The sequence below is a fragment of the Microtus pennsylvanicus genome, chromosome 21, assembly GCF_037038515.1.
Source record: "Microtus pennsylvanicus isolate mMicPen1 chromosome 21, mMicPen1.hap1, whole genome shotgun sequence".
NCBI lineage: Eukaryota > Metazoa > Chordata > Mammalia > Rodentia > Cricetidae > Microtus > Microtus pennsylvanicus.
The window spans coordinates 21,349,299-21,363,370 of NC_134599.1; the positions used below are offsets into that span (position 1 = coordinate 21,349,299).

Below are 14,072 nucleotides of genomic sequence, written 5' to 3' on the forward strand. Positions count from 1 at the left end.
AACACGGTCCCAGCCGTTTGCCCAGTGCCCTACTTCTCCCACAAAAGGGGAAGTAAACAAACTAGCAATGACCCAGGCTCTTGTGGTGTGTCATCTTGTCAGTGTCAAATGGCAAACGTGAGTTCAAGGTCAGGAAGAGGCTAGGCGCTCTGAGAATGACGGTTAGGTCAGTGGGAACGTTCAGAAGGCCTCAAGAAGACCTGACGAGAACTGAGAAGAGCTGAGAGAGGAGACCTGACGAGAACTGAGAAGAGCTGAGAGAGGAGACCTGACGAGAACTGAGAAGAGCTGAGAGAGGAGAGGCTCACTGTGGGTGCGAGGAAGCTGCCCAGAGGAAAGCCTTGGCATGGACTTGACTGGCACGGGTGGAAACAGACAAGGTGAGGAGGACTGCTCGGTCATGGGGACCTTTAGACTTCATTCTGTCCCAAGGGGAGGACCTCGCCTAGCGTCATCTACATTTTGACGTATATCGACTCAGTGGTGCAGGGAGAAGGAGGCAAGATGAGACTCTGGAAGACCAGGGCCGACTTGGCGGGTGTCAGAGGGAGAGAAGGTGATGCACGTAGATGAATTTTTGAGCATTTCCTACCCCGAGGCTGCATATTTTTGCCTTCCGTAAGCCCTCATTTAGACTCCTAACACTGGTGAGTAGACATAATCATGCGATCTGTGCTCAACTCCCAGCCAGTACTAATGGAATATCAATCCATGCAGATGTTAGCCTTATGAAGCTCCCAGATGGATGAATCTGCTACCCAGAGAGGAACTTGAAAAATTCATCCATTTCCATATTAGGTTGTCCCTCTATCTTACTCCAATATTTTGAAGTTCATCTAATGTGGACTCCTTGAACACACCATCTCAAAAATCTGTCTCTACTTGCGTAGATATCACTTATGTGAGAAATGCTACAAAGCGACAAAAAAGGAGAGAGAATCGAGATGTGATTTATGTGGTCGTAGCACCTGAACTCAAAATATAGACATTTACTGGATTTCCATATAGTAATAAACAACTGGAAATTGGAATTGAAGTAATATAACATTTACAGCAGCATCTAAAAACTATTACATAGGGATAAATGTTCAGCATATTAAAAACCCGGCAACAAGTTCACAAAACTGAAATTAAAAAACACATACATAACTGAAAGATATACCATGTTCATGGACTTGGGGACTTGATGTAATTAAGGCAGTACTTTCTTGATTGATTTATAAATTCAAGACAATCAAAATCACTGCATGAAACTTGTTTTCTTAAAAGCTGATGATCTGATGCCGACATGTCTATAAAAATTCAAAAGACTCAGAAGGGCCAAAGCAATGCTGGAAGAGAAAATAGAACCCCATAGTCTTGCAATTCTTGATTTCAAAACTTATCACAAAGCAATAGCCATCAGGACAGCACAGTATTTGCATCAATAGATTTATAAGACAGACTGTAGTCCAGAAATTACTTGACATAGGCCAGTTGATTTTTTTTTTTTTTTTGACAAAAGTTCTAAGTCAGTCCAGTGGAGAAAAAGAGTTCTCTCAACAATTGTGAAAGTAGGAGCTTCTGGTCACAGAACCCCAATTCTTTGTTTCTGTCTCGTGTGCTCTTCTAGACAGAATGATTCTGTTTGAAAATAGCTCCTTCATTTCTCGAGGTTGGCCAATCTCTTCAACATTGTCCTACTTTTCAAATCTCCCGATAGAGGTACAGCAAGGAGTGACTGATGAACTGTGTTCCATGGGCTGATAGAATTTGGCTCTTTTATTTGGACTTCGGGCCAGTTTTGTCCTGTCTAGACTCCTCTGCGTTCTTGCCTGGGGACTGAAGATAAGACAAACAGCTCTGAAATAGGATTGCGAATACTCAAATGCTTAGCCAGCCCCCACAGTCAGGAGTTTCTTTACCCTCTTTTTGAAGATCGTGTGGCTAATGAATAATAGCTCCTGTCTTCTGGGCCCTGATTATTTCCTCTGGTTCCTTTGTGCACACGGTATAAAAGTAGCCTCACAGTAAATGTTCCTCTCCCCTCAAGTGCAATTCCCCTTCTGACACCTTTTGTTCATCATTCTGAGATTTGAAAAGCAAAGAGAAGTAGGAAAATTTCAGGCCTGACCGTCCACCAAGATATTGCACAAAACATCAGGTTTGATCCCCAGCTTTGCAGATACAACTCAAGGTGGTGCAGGGCTGTAATTATAGAACTCAGGAGGGAGAAACAGGAGGAGCAGACATGAAAGGTCATCCTTAGGTTATGTAACAAGTAATGGTTGAAGTTGGCGTGAACAGAGGAGAAAATCTAGGGGAGAGATATAGCAAATAGAAAGGCCCTGCAGGAGAATTTGGCTTGACCTTTCTGAGACAAGTCTGTAAGACAGTAACTACAGCAGGAGGAAGGTGGCTCAGATCAGGGACCACATTTGTGGGTCTTAATGGCTATAAACCTGTGAATTTAAGGTTATGTGAGCAATGCTCAAGGAAGTGAGCTTCTGCATCAGGCAACCATGAACATCTTTTGGTCTGCCCATCCGAAACTGGTAGACCAGAAAAACTGCCCCATTCTAACAGGGATTCTAGATCTTCAAAGAATGAGATCAAATAGAATTCAATCATTCATCCATCCCCAAATAACTCTGATTATGATAGGAATATGAGTTCTGGGAGAAGAATGCTTGACCTTTAGCCTAGCCCTTCCTCTCACCTTTTCTTCTCTTTGCCTCACTTTCCTCATTTATAAGCCATTATGGAGTATGGCTACGATGAGCTTAAATGCATTTCTAAGAGTAACCCGCTTAGAACTGTATTGGGCCCTTAAAAAATGCTCAGGAAAGCTGGGAGGTGATGGCGCATGCCTGCAGAGGCAGATAGATCTCTGTGGTTTGAGGCCAGCCTGGTCTACAAGAGCTAGTTCTGGAACAGTTAGGGCTGTGACACAGAGAAATTCTGTCTCAAAAAACCAAAACCAAAACCAAACAAAAAACAAAACAAAAACAAAAACAGAAAAAGAAAAAAGAAAACTGCCCAAGAAAGGTTAGCCATCAAGGCACACAGAATAATATTTCAACCCCAAAGATGTCCACATCTGGATCTCAGGAACTTGTGACTATGTTATGTTAAATGGCAAGAGGTGGGGTCATGATTGCAGATGGAACCCTAGGGTTGTTACTTTATCAGTTGACCTACGCCTGAGGATCGTGGGTTATCCAAGTGAGTCCAGTCTAAGTACAAGGGTCATTGCATTAAAAGAAGGGAGGAAAGGGCTGAGTAGATGGCTCAGTAAGTGAAGTGCTTGCTTTGCATGTATAAGGATATAACTTTGATCTCCAGGACTCATTAAAAAAAAAGTTGGGTATAAAAATGGGTCAAGTATATCATAGCCCTCCCCTGAGGCTCTGGGACTATTTAGCAGAGGAGCAGAAAGACTGAGGTGGAGATAGGGGAGGATCCAAGCCAAACACTGTTTTCTGGACCTGACTTCTGTGCTCCACAAACTCACAGTAGCTGCATCTGTGTGCATGAGCTCAAACCAGTCAACATTCTAGCACTGGTCAGGGAGACTGGGTCATGAACCTCCACCTCTAGTTAAAGAGCTATTGACAGTTGATGGTTTCTGGAGCAGAAAAAAGAAACCATAAAGTTGGGAAGTGGTGGGAAAAATGAGTAGGTCTGGAGGAGTTAGGGGAGGATTGGAAGCGAATATGATCCAAATGCTTTATATGCATTATGAAGCTCCCAAAATAATGTCTATCTATATTTATATAGAGATATAGCTATAGATCTATAGGCATATAAGTAGATCTATAAATATCTATAAAACAACTGCATCATTATACTATCTATTTATCTACTTATAGATCTATAAATAGATAGATCTATAGATATCTATAGGTAGGTAGGTAGGTAGATAGATGATAAACAGATAGATCTATAGATTTCTAGGACCCATTTTTAAAAAGCTGAGTGTACAAATAGGTCAACAGTATCAAACCCGTTCTCTGGGGGGTAGACATCTATAGATTCATTTATACACCCATAGAACTATAGATATATCTCTAGATAGATAGATAGATAGATAGATAGATAGATAATTGTGCACTTGTTTTTCCAATGAAGCAGTTGCAGGCAGATCCTCTGACCTCTACAACTGTAAGATGAGAGTAAATTACTTTAAGTTACTGATGTTTTAATACTGTTACATCCACAACCAGAAACTAAAATGCATTCCTGTGTATGGGCCTTGTCTATGTGGCGTCCAAGAGCAATGACTGCACAGGGTCCCAGACTTCCTCAGTCTCAGTGTCCTATGTAGGCACCAGGAAGAGACATCTGTCATGTGGAGAAGCCATCAGGACCGGGGAATGGATTGCTTTGGAGAGTATAAAGCCTTTGCACTAGACACTTGAGAATTAGTGACTCACAATTCTCATTTAGTAGAATTCTCCTCTCTCTCTCTCTCTCTCTCTCTCTCTCTCTCTCTCTCTCTCTCTCTCATTACCTGGATGGAAAGCTTACGCTGGTAGGCCATTGATTTGCAATACTTCCTTGCCATTTTCTGCCAGAGAGAAACCAACTAAATGAGCAAAACAAATTTACTCTTCTCCGTGTCTAGCTCCAATTTACAGCACTCTGGCCTTCTTCCATTTCTTCTGTTTCTCACCACCCTTCTGCAAATCGGGTCTTTTCATATAGGAGATGATTCTGTTTTCACACAACCAGCAATGGTGGGGATGACAAAAGGCGGTGGAGTCTGGGGACTTCATCTGTCAAATCCCATTGGGCAGAATACAGGTCATTTGCATTTTGGTTTCCTCTGGTAGCTGCTGTCCTTCCTGCTCACCAAAGAGGACTCCATGAATACATATTTTCCCCTCCCCCAGTGAAGTAGGCGTTTTCAGGGTATTTCATCAATGAGGAGGCCGATGCCAGAGCTTCACGATACAGTTTGTGACCAGAAGGAAAAGTATTAGAATCAATTCTGTACTAGTAAATATGTTAACCAACTGGCTAAGAGAAAAACCAAATGAGAAAAGCAATAATGCTAGTATTTTCCCATCACCATGGTATCAATGCTTTCTCTGTGGCCAATGTCATAGAACTGACATGGGTCCAAATTTGGTTCGGGTGAGCACAGCTCTGGAATCCTCCATATTGACCCCTTCTCAGTCATGAGAACACAGAATTGGCTTCCTTCTCTAAGGAATGACTGCCTCAAAAGCCAGACCAATCCCTAGCTCAGGAAGAAAATTTACTGAAAAAAGTGGTACAGTGTTGGAGTAGGGAGTGTTACTTGTTCCCCGCCACCCAGAGCTGAAATAATCACACAGAAACTGTATTCATTAGATCACTGCTTGGCCCATTAGCTCTAGCTTCTTAGTGGCTAACGTTTACATCTTAGTTTAACCCATCTCCATTAATCTGTATATCTCTACGTGGCTGTGGCTCACAGGCTAAAGTTCCAACATGTCTGACTCTGGCTGTGGCTCCATGGCTTCTCTCTGACTCTGCCTTTCTTTCTCCCTGCATTCAGTCCAGCTTTCCCTGCCTACCCAAGTTCTGCCTTGCTATAGGTCCAAAGCAGTTTCTTTATTCATTAGTGGTAATCACAGCACAGAGAGGGGACTCCCTCATCGGTACCGTATTTTTCAAACTGAATTATGACTCACAATGATGGTGAAATCAACTTGTTTGTGGGTTACAACCAAAAATTTTTCAAAAAAGAAAAGAAGTCTAGAATAGAAGAAAAGGCATCAGGGGGTAGTAGAAGGAACAGCAACTATATAATATATCTGTGAAGAAAAGGCATCAGGGGGTAGTAGAAGGGACAGCAACTATATAATATATCTGTGATGGGTCATGGACAACATATTTTTTCTTGCTGTGGCTCATAGTCAAACATTTGAGAGCCAACTTGGTGAATCTGGCTTTCTAGAAAGCTGCCCTTTTTAAGTAACAGAGTCATGAGTGGGAGGAGGGAAATGAGGAGGAGTACCTTGAGAGCTCTCTCTACACAGGAAATGGGGCTTGGGCACCCAACGTAAGGTACAGGCAGAGAGGGTATAGGTGAAAGCCTTAGAAGGCTTCTCTGCCCCTGCTCTCCTCCGAGGCCAAGGGTGAGCTCCAGGAAGTAGGTGGCACCTGAGCCTGGAGGAGAGACAGCACACGGGGAGAGAGAAAGCGACACCGGAAACGTGCTGCGGGCTAGCTTTCACTGGAGTCCACCACAGCCTCTACCAGACACCCAGAACCACGCAATAAAAATAGCTCAGGGTCTCAGCTGTGCTGTGCAGGGGCATACTATGTAGGGTGCTGAAGTGTCAAATGAACTGGGGTTGGGGTCATGGCAGTGACACAGTGTGGGGCCACAATTTCCTGCTCTCCAATGAGAGGTCAGTTCTCCTGCCCGAGGTCATCGGGACTGGTGCCATGAATGGGATCTTCCTATTGCAGGGTTGCTGCTCCCCCATTCCTTTATATAAAGTAATATTTTTTTAAAAAAAATGACTCATGCTGTGGACTGGGAAAATGGCTTAGTTGGTAAAGTATTTGTCTCAAAAGTATGAGGACCTCTGTTTGTATTCCCAGTACCTACATAAGAAAAGCTAGACACGGCATCTGTAATTCAGTACCAGGGAGGTGGAGGCAGGAGGCTCCCAGGGCTCCCTGAGGCTCCCAAGGCTCCCCATGGCTCCCTAAGGCTCCCAAGGATCCCTGAGGCTTCCCAAGGCTCCCAAGGCTCCCAAGGCTCCTCGAGGCTCCCTAAGGCTCTCAAGGCTCCCTGAGGCTCCCAAGGCTCCCTGAGGCTCCCAAGGCTCCCAAGGCTCCCCGAGGCTCCCCAAGGCTCCCCGAGGCTCCCTGAGGCTCCCCAGCCAGCTAGTCTAGATGAATTGCTGAGCTTCAGGTTCAGTAAAGATACCCTGATTCAAACACTACAGTGGAGAAGCAACTGATGAAAGCACTCAGAGCAACCCCTGGCTTACACTCACTCTTTCTGTATCTCTGTCTCTTTCTGTATCTCTGTCTCTCTTTCTGTCTCTCTGTCTCTTTCTTGCTTGTTGTGCGAGCTAGAGAGAGAGGGGGTAAATATTAAAAATCACTCATGTTGGGTTGCACTCTTACTCCCTAGGGGCTCTCAGGGCCCAGCAGGTTTTACTCAGAGGATTGCCCCTCCAGAGGGTGCTCTGGGAACCGTGAGAAGACAGGCCTGCCCCAGAAGTCTTCTCCTTAACTAATGCCTGCTACTTCTCTAACCCTATGCTAAGGCTCATTGTGTTAACAGACAACTTACCTGTGAGACTCCATATTCAGTCCAAAAAGCAAGCGCTGGAGTTTCATTCCCATCTGGTCCCACAGAGCCCTGGCTTGTGGATAATCTGGTTTGAGCCTTGCTTTCAACCTCTCTTGTCCACCTTAAAAACCACCACATCGCTCAGAGACTAACAACATTCACAAGGGCATCAACCTTGACAGTTTGTGAGGTCCATTGTCTTATTTTATTTTAATTAGTTTCGGTAGCGTTTCTTAGGCAAGAATCCATACGATCCAAGGGTGTGAGTGAAGTAACAAGATGACATGTATATTTTCATACACGATTCAGTGAAGTTCAGCATTTCCTGCCATCAGGGGGAAGGGCACAAACCGCAGTAAGGTAAACCATACCTATTTTCCACCGACAGAAGAAGTCACGAATATTTTCATTTTTCACAACACACTTGTTGTGAGTATCGTGAAATAACATTTGTTGTCATGACGACTTCAAAATACACCCCCTCCTGGACCACACTATACAATGCTTTAAGAAGGGAGCTTTATGACTTTTCCACGAATCCATGTGTTTTTAAATATCTTTCAATAGCTGAATCTTATCAGAATTGATGTTCTTTGCAACCTTCTGCGTCTTATGACACTTGAAACATTTTCCTGAGAAGAGAATCAAAATTTCTTCAAGCTTCTGAAATGATCCACAACACAAAAACAATCCCTCCCTCCCTGCCCATAAACTGGTGGTGCTACGGCCCCGAGCAGGGCTAGAGCTGTGTAGAAAGGTAAGAAGGATACACCCTTCACCCAAAAGCCTCGGAGCCCAAGGAAATAAGTGCAAACAAACAATTGCACAGTGATCTGGAGGTCATGCATGGGTGGAGGTTGCACAAGAAGCATGGCCGGGGAAGTCTGCAACAGCTGTGGGACCTGGGGTGGTGAGGAGCAGGCAGTCACAGCCTTGTTTCTGACTCTGGAGGCCTGGTTCACTTCTAATCAAGACGACAGAGCCCATCCATCAAACCGAGGTAAGACACTCGGGGAGCAGCACCTTCCTAGGCTTGCTCCTCTTTCTCACCAGCTATCTACTGCATGGCAGTTTTTCTGAAATTGAACCATCAGGAAGAAGCTGGAGACACCTGAACCCTGGCAGACAAATAAGATATCACATGAGCAGGAAGTAGAAACAGCACGCAAGATTCCGGGCCCTTCTCCAGCTTTATAGAACCAACTACTGGCGGGGAGATGCTGCCCAGCTGGGCTGTAGAGCTGTAGAGGGGAGACTCCCAGACCTGGGGAGCCTCCTGCAAGTCATGCAGAGAGATCCAGGTTGTAGCCTTTGTCAGCTGTTAGCTGGGATGTGGTAGGTTTTGGAGTGATGTAGCTGCTTTTGAGCCATCTCTGCTCCTGTAAGCCTTCACCCATAGTCTGCTAGTAATCCCAACAAAAACCCACTGGTTCACTAAGGCAGACTCTGCTGCCGTGGTCACTTCAGTCTGTGTGGGTTCCTTTCCTGGGGTAAGTCGACCTGTCAATTCCCCCTTTCCAGGAAAAGCCTGTTGCATTGTGCAGTCTATCCACACCCCAGGCCTGGGGAAGAGGGCTATCAACTAGCAGCCCGTTTACTTATCTTGATCTAAGAGGCTTCTTGGGACACAAACCTGGTGAAACAAGGAGAGTTCTCAGAAGCAGGACAGCAAGGCTTTTCACTCTGCTTGGAAGCCAACCCCATCCTTTCTCCTAGGACTAATTTGGCTGCCTAGAATTGGAGCAAAGTTATTGCTTCGCTATTTCCTCATCTCTGCTCACACTTGTCTGGGTCTCTGGGGCTTTCCCTCTCATTCCCTCCTCCCAACTTTTGCTTTAACTCTCAAGCTTGCCTAAGTCCCCAAGTCCTGTTTGCCAACTGCCCTGAAGACTCATCTTTCCCCGGGGGCCTGTCTCGCTGGCTCATCCTTTGTTTATAATTGAGATATAATTTACATAAGGTGCCTGGTTTCCTGGCTGACTGTCACAATCACCACTTACTCACCATGAAGCCACCACAAGGGACAGATATAGATTGCTGTACCCGAGGCTTCTTAGCATCCTCTTCCCAGTCAATGACTCTGCCAAGGGGAAACTGCTCAGCCGATCCTTGCCACCATGACTTTGAGCAACCTTCATATGTGATGGAGCCAGGCCCTCTGGGACCTGCAGAGGCACAGCTGGCACAAGCTGGCACTTCCTCAGGACCATGAAACAGGAAAGGGGCAGAGTCAGGGGGAGGGGAACACCAGGTGTCGTGGTTGGAGAAAAAAATCACCAGACTCATTTTCAGACAGCAGACCGAAGATTCAGACATGACAGAGAGTTTAGTCCTGTGTGGTCAGTACAGGCTGGAGTGAGGGACACATGGACAGTTGATCAAGCAGAGCTGAGATTAGAACTCAGGAGTCTTGAGCTGTCTCCCTTCTTTTCATTTTTGGGAGGACCTGTTAAGGGGAAATGCTTCCCAATCACTGACACATAATAGAATTGCTGGGGAGCTTTAAGAAATATCCAAATGTACAGGCCCCATCCCACACCAAGGAAACTACCACCTCTCAGGGTGAGCCCAGGTTGATGTCCCTTTTCTAAGCTTCCAGGTGATGCTAATACCACTGGCAGGGGTGGTTCACGAACCACAGTTTGGGTAGCCAAGACCTAGAAAGAGCTCTCTGCCCCTCCCTTCTCCATCTCACTTGTCTTCACAGAAATATATTTTGCAACAATTTGCAGATGTAAAGGTAGTATAAAGCTCCCGATTCAGTCAAGCCATCGCTTGGTGGCTCGCCTTGGGTGTCAACTTGATTGTGTTAAAGGGACCTTGGGTGAGAGACGCTCCTCTAGGCGTGCCACCAAGTTCATTCTTAGGATAGACAAAGAATTGCTTCCCTGGGGAAGAAGCTCCACATAGAACAAAACAGGAGAAGAGAGACAGGCCACTGAGGCAGAGGAAGCAGGAGTTAACTCCACAGGACAGTGAGCTAGCTGAGGGAGGCAGAGGGAGGGGACACACGAGAAGCCACAGAGAGGAGGCCAAAGTGCAGAAAGAACAAACTTCATTTAAATTGAGGGACAGCTTCCACTGGAATGATGGGAGGACACCCGGGAGTAGAAGTATCCTGGAGGACTCTGGTTAAACAGTTTATAGGCTCATCTCTTTTCTGTCAGTTCTTTCTTTGAAACTTTATGAGCAAAGAACAGTCTTCTTGTTCTTGCTTTCTAGATCAGCCAAGTTCCTCTGACCCTCGGTCAGGCGGACGTCAGATCAACGCAGAGACATTTCTGGGTGGGTTCAGAAAGGGTTGACGGGTGGGAAAGACTCTCCTTTAGATGGGCAGCCTCTTCCAGTGGCAGCCCAGATATACAGAAGCCTGCTTCTTCCTGGCCAGCGCAACCACGGCTATGGTCCTTCACTCCCATGGACCGCAGACAAATTGTTCTCCGTGAATCCTCTCGAGGCATTCAGTCTTATGATCTGAGCAGAAACCAGGCTTCAGAATGCAGACAGCCGTTGCTGGACTACCCAGTCCCTACTATGTTAATCTAATAGATCCCCTTTGTGAGATTTCTCTCTCTCTCTCTCTCTCTCTCTCTCTCTCTCTCTCTCTCTCTCTCTCTCACACACACACACACACACACACACACACACACACACACACACACATTCTATCTGTTCTATTCCTTTGGAGAGCCCTGACTAATATACCAACTTGTACCTTAAAAGGAGCAATGGCCAATCACATTCTTTCTGTGTGTCAAATACTGTCCCCAAAGTCTGAGGAATTCAGAGCCCTATTTAAACATTGAGAAACAGCAGCTCAGGACCCCAGGGTATCAGTGGCAGTTCTAATTCCAAGCTTCCATGGCTTCCCTGCCTCCCAAAGCTGATTTGACTAAATTACCTGCCCCTTTTTACTCAACCTTTTAAAAAAGGTCTTGGGTCTAATTAAAATTTAAGCTTGCGGGGCTGCAGAGATATACCTGTGCTTACATGCAGACAAACACACACACATACATAAAAATAATTTTTTTTTTTGGTTTTTCAAGACAGGGTTTCTCTGTGGTTTTGGAGCCTGTCCTGGAACTAGCTCTTGTAGACCAGGCTGGTCTCGAACTCACAGAGATCCACCTGCCTCTCCCTCCCAAGTGCTGGGATTAAAGGTGTGTGCCACCACCGCCCGGCTAAAAATAAATTTTTAAATATTTGAATTTTAAGCTTCAAAGTTATACGGGGCTGGTTTTATGTATCAACTTGACACAGCTAGAGTTATCAGAGAGGAAGAAGCCCAGTTGAGGAAATGCCTCCATGAGAGCCAGCTGTAAGGCATTTTCTCAGTTAGTGATCAATGCGGGAGGGCCCAGCCCATGGGAGGTGGTGCCATTCCTGGGCTGGTGGTCCTGAGTTTTGTAAGAAAGCAGGCTGAGCAAGCCAGGGGAAAGACACCAGTAAGCAGCCCCCTCCATGACCTCTGCATCAGCTCCTGCCTCCAGGTTCCTGCCCTGCTTGGGTTCCTGCCCTGACTCCCTTCAGTGATGAACAGCAATGCTGACCTGTAAGCTCAATAACCCTTTCCTCCCCAACTTGCTCTTTGGTCATGGTGTTTCACTGCAGCCACAGAAACCCTAAGACAGAAACCCAAGCCCCAATTGGTTTACAGGATAAACTGGACTAGAAAAAGTTGCTTCCGTTTTTCAATTCTTTGCTTCAGGTCACTAGTTCGCTGTTTTCCCTAACTCGTTGCTCTGCCCAATATGATGGATATTCACCCAAATGTTGTTCTTTCAGCCCTCACTGCTATCCTATCCTCATTATATATCAAGACAATGGCAAGGGCCAAAAAGCATGGTGAGAAGCCTACGTAGAACTCCCTAAGTACCCCAGGCCTGCTGGCTTCTTCCTCCTTTACCCAACACCAACAGTAATATCTTGGCTTTGGCATTTGGCTTGGGATTCCTTCTGTGTTGCTGTTCCCAGAGAAATTCCCCCACATGGGCAAAAGTCTCAGGATTATTGTAATGGCTAGCTTTGTGTATCAACTTGCCTGGGCTGAGGGATGTCCGGGTGACACGTGATTGCTAGGTGTATCTAGAAGGGTGTTTCTGGAAGAAATCAGCATTTGGATGGATAAGCTAAACACAGCCTTCTGCATGTGGGTGGCATTGTGCTATTCATTAAGGGCCAGAGTAGTAACAGAAGGTCTGAATTACACCTCCCTTGTCCTCCAGTCTGCAGATGGCAGCTGGGGGCGTGTCTTGACCTCCACAAACAGGTGACAGGATCCCAATAATAGTCTCCTCTTACACTTATTGGTTCTGTTTCTCTGGAGAAGTCTTAATTAAAGCAATCATGGTGCCACTTAAAGGAGCCCTTGTGTCCCTTCGCCTCTGGGACAACAGAGAAAAGAGTTATTGGTGACACATAGCTGGGCTAGCTCCCCAGACAAGTTTGCCCCTGGTCACTCTCTAGAACCTCTGTTCCCTAGTGACCAGATTATGGGTAGAGGGTTTTTTTTTTTTTTTTGCAAACAACCAGTGTCTTGGTAGCTGGTAAAGAGTTAACTACTAGGGGCTCTTCCATGCTGCCATAGCTGCAGGTATAGGATTGTCTACCTTACAGGGATCCTGGGACCAGCAAGACTAGCTCCTGATGGGGAGTAGCCTTTGCTGGGGCAAGAAAACAGATTTTGAACTTATTCGATCCTCCTTCTAAACCTGATTCCCTCACTGTTCACGGAGCAGCCATGGGACATAATTCCCTGTGCTCTAATCCCCTCATCTGGAAGTTGGAAGGAGGCAATGAATCAGTGCCTGTAGGAGACTGGTTCCAAATACCTTCTTCTGCCATGTACCGAAGCTTGAAGACGGATGCTCCGGGCACTTACGTCCAACAGTGAAATATTTGCATAGTCTATACATGTCCTTCTGTACTCTTTAAGTCCACTCTGGACTACTTACAGCACCTCAAACGATGAGCACGCTATGAGAATAATCATCACACTATATTGTTTAGTAAATAACAAGAAACAACAGTGGGTAGAGGTTCAATACAGACATTTTTTTAAAAAGTATTTTTAATCCAGAGTTCATTAAATCTGAGGATGTGGCTCTTGAAAATGTGACTGGTGAACTGTTTGTTGCAAAATTGGATATGGCTAAGCAACTCAGCATTAGCCGCTTCTCTGGTGCTCCAGGGATGGTAGGAAATGAAGCCTGTGGGAAGAGTTGGTTTAGCAAGGCTGCTAACCGGCTCATGATCTTGTCAAGTATTGCCTTCTGCCTCTGTTCTCATAGCTACTTTCTATGTCAACCCTAACCATCTCTGTAGTCATCCTTCATCCTGGGGAAACAGAGGAGTGTGGGATGGGGAGTGTGGGATAGGATGGGGGAGTGTGGGATGGGATGGGGGAGTGTGGGATGGGGGAGTGTGGGATGGGATGGGGGAGGGTGGGATAGGATGGGGGAGGGTGGGATCGGATGGGGGAGTGTGGGATCAGATGGGGGAGTGTGGGATGGGGGAGTGTGGGATAGGATGTGGGAGTGTGGGATGGGATGGGGGAGGGTGGGATAGGATGGGGGAGTGTGGGATGGGGGAGTGTGGGATAGGATGTGGGAGTGTGGGATGGGATGGGGGAGGGTGGGATAGGATGGGGGAGTGTGGGATGGGGGAGTGTGGGATAGGATGGGGGAGTGTGGGATAGGATGGGGGAGTGTGGGATGGGATGGGGGAGTGTGGGATAGGATGGGGGAGTGTGGGATAGGATGGGGGAGTGTGGGATGGGAGTGTGGGATGG

The 14,072-nt window shown here is 46.1% G+C and overlaps 1 long non-coding RNA gene across 1 annotated transcript; it reads right to left on the reverse strand.

The window, feature by feature from the left end:
* Window positions 1-1,063: 1,063 nt before the first annotated feature.
* On the reverse strand, window positions 1,064-9,404 carry LOC142839465 (uncharacterized). The gene is made up of 3 exons (XR_012908759.1): window positions 9,287-9,404; window positions 7,283-9,013; window positions 1,064-1,821 (listed from the first exon to the last, which is right to left on the reverse strand). It is a non-coding gene; the product is annotated as an uncharacterized LOC142839465 (long non-coding RNA).
* Window positions 9,405-14,072: the final 4,668 nt, after the last annotated feature.